Source organism: Petromyzon marinus, unplaced genomic scaffold (assembly GCF_048934315.1).
Source record: "Petromyzon marinus isolate PM22_M1 ecotype Great Lakes invasive population unplaced genomic scaffold, UKy_Petmar_22M1.pri1.0 PM_G_Scaffold_146, whole genome shotgun sequence".
NCBI classification, from domain to species: domain Eukaryota; kingdom Metazoa; phylum Chordata; class Hyperoartia; order Petromyzontiformes; family Petromyzontidae; genus Petromyzon; species Petromyzon marinus.
This window is the reverse complement of record NW_027422702.1, coordinates 170,001-172,500: the sequence shown is the minus strand read 5'-3', so window position 1 is coordinate 172,500 and position 2,500 is coordinate 170,001. Positions and strand designations below refer to the sequence as shown.

At 37.9% G+C, this 2,500-nt stretch overlaps 1 pseudogene; it reads right to left on the bottom strand.

The window, feature by feature from the left end:
- The window catches only part of LOC116943426 (28S ribosomal RNA), an 8,993-nt pseudogene that overhangs the window by 2,426 nt on the left and 4,067 nt on the right, over nt 1-2,500 (bottom strand).

The window sequence follows — 2,500 nt, the reverse complement described above, 5'->3', positions numbered from 1 at the left end:
TTCTTTTCTGGCTTTAACGGTGCTCTGGTCAGTTTGTTTAACATTGCTGCGAGCAGGTTACAGCTTATAGATCGTTTTCCCCTTGGGTCAAATTCAATGCCTAGATATTTGAATCCCTTTACATATGATACCGGATTAATGGGTTCGTTATTTATAAAGTACGATGATGTCGTTGCAACACTAAATGTCTTCTGTTTGCCGTACTTGATAAATCTTAACGAATTGCATTTGTTTATATTTATTTTCAAGTGTCTGTCATCGAGGAATTTAGTAGTTATATCCAAGAGTTTATTCATGCCACATTCCGTTTCTGCAAATAGGATAAGGTCGTCTGCAAACATCATTGAATTTACTTTCTGATTTCCTACATTAACTCCTATATATGTCGGCAAGTTATCCAATAGTTCATCCATAATCATGTTAAATAGTAGCGGTGAAAGTGGATCACCTTGCTTTACGCCTCTTTTTAGATTTATGTTACGCATTGTTGTCGATCCAAATACAATATCAGTTAGATTACACTTATAGATGTTGGTCAAGTACGTTGTTGATTCCTTTGATAAGTTAAATCGCTTTAAGGCTCTAATAATCGATTCGTGGCTGACAGAATCGAATGCCTTACTGAGGTCTATTGACACTATTTGCGTGTTTTCGTGCTTTTGCCTGGCGTTGTGTATGATGAAGTGTAGTAATGCACTATTTTCGAAACATCCGTCTACCGGGAGGAATGCTTTCTGCCTGTAATTAAGCTTTAATTGCTGTCCTAGACGATAACTTAAAATTTTGTGTAATAGCCTAATTACAATTGATGAGATGGTTATGGGTCTCCAATTTGAGGGTTTTTCTAAATCCTCTTTAGTTTTAGGTATAAGTCTTGTTCTGTGTTGTTTCCATATTTGTGGTATATCCTGTAAATAAAGGATGATATTTAAGATATCTAGTAAATATTTTATTGGTAAAGTCCTAAGATCGCTAAGAATAATGTTGTCCTGTCCAGGTGACTTATCCTTCATAATTGCTAGGGTCTTAATCAACTCATCTAAGGTGATTGCTTTTACGATATCGATGCATGATTGGTCGTTTTTTAATTTAAAGGGTATATTATCTGGAGGAGAGTTTGACTCGAATAAAGTAACGAATGTTCCCCGTATGCTTTCTTCAGTTGGGTATATACTTGGCCCCGATCTATCTGAAGTAATCTCGTCTAATAGAGCTTTCTTGTTCGTATGGTATAAATATTGATACCTCCTGTATTTAGTTTGCTTTGATTGTCTTCGATGCCTATTCTCATCTTTCTCCTGTTGGTTTACACGATCTTTCCTATTAATTGGTTTACTTCGATTTAAAAACTTTTCTACATGAGAATTGAGTAGCAGTAACGCCTGATTGTGACTTAAATTCTCGATCTTTAGATCGGTAATTATGACCTGAAGATCCTCAGCTGCTGTCAGTGATTGTTCTTTTTCGGCCCTTATTGCTGGCTGATCTCCTTCAGAAGGTGTAGTTGTTATTTCCGATGTTGTCGGTAAAACTAAGTTAACAAGGCATTGATTTTCTACCTTATAGGTGGTTTCTTTCAATGTCCTTACCAATTCCTTATACTTGATATTTCTCCGCTTCCCTTTAATCGCTTCTAGCGTTCTGTGTGGCATAACTGAGTTCTGTATTAGTTGATTCATGTTTATGTCCTCATCATTCTGTTGGGCTTCTTTATGGGCCATAATTTCTACCTCTTCTTCTCCCCATCTAACTTTCCTTCCTGGTGCGTTTTGCTGTAGTCTAGCTTCATGTTCTGTCGGATGAGTTCGTCTAGTATGTACCCCTAAACCTGTTTTCGTAGTAAAACCTCTGCTACAATATGAACAACTAAATAGTGTTTCCTCAATTGTGGTGGTTATAGCACTAGTTTTACCTATTAAACTTTTGCAAGTTCTTCCGTAGTGCGACGCTATCTTGTGTATGCTATCTGCTGTGCGATTACAAATTCGACATTTATACGTTTTGTTTGCGTGCGGATGTACCCGTGTCATATGTGATGACCAAGTTCTATGGTCTAGGAAAACAAGATTGCATGGATAACATTTGTTCTGATCTGTGCATGGGTAGTCCCATGAAAACATGTCCGAAAGGATAAATTCCGTAGTCAGCTCGTCTGTTAATCGCTCATTCATGAGCGATGTTAGTTCGTCACCGAGTAGTCCGTCCGGTTTATTTTCTTTATAATTCGCGACTTACGTTTATAGCACACAGGGTTGTCGGCCCACGTGTATGCTATTGTGATCAGCTTTTTCACCGCACATCGGCAGCTAATCGTCGGTCAAAATTGACTCCTTCGATTTGCACTTCTAGCAATACAACTGGTGTAATGGAAAACTGTGGTGAAAGTTTCAATGTTTCGTTTCGATTTAACCAATATATAAATGTTTCGCCTGAACCCACCATCAGCCGACTGAACTAATCTTCAAAGATCGTTACGCAAATAAGGCATGCCTGCACCATA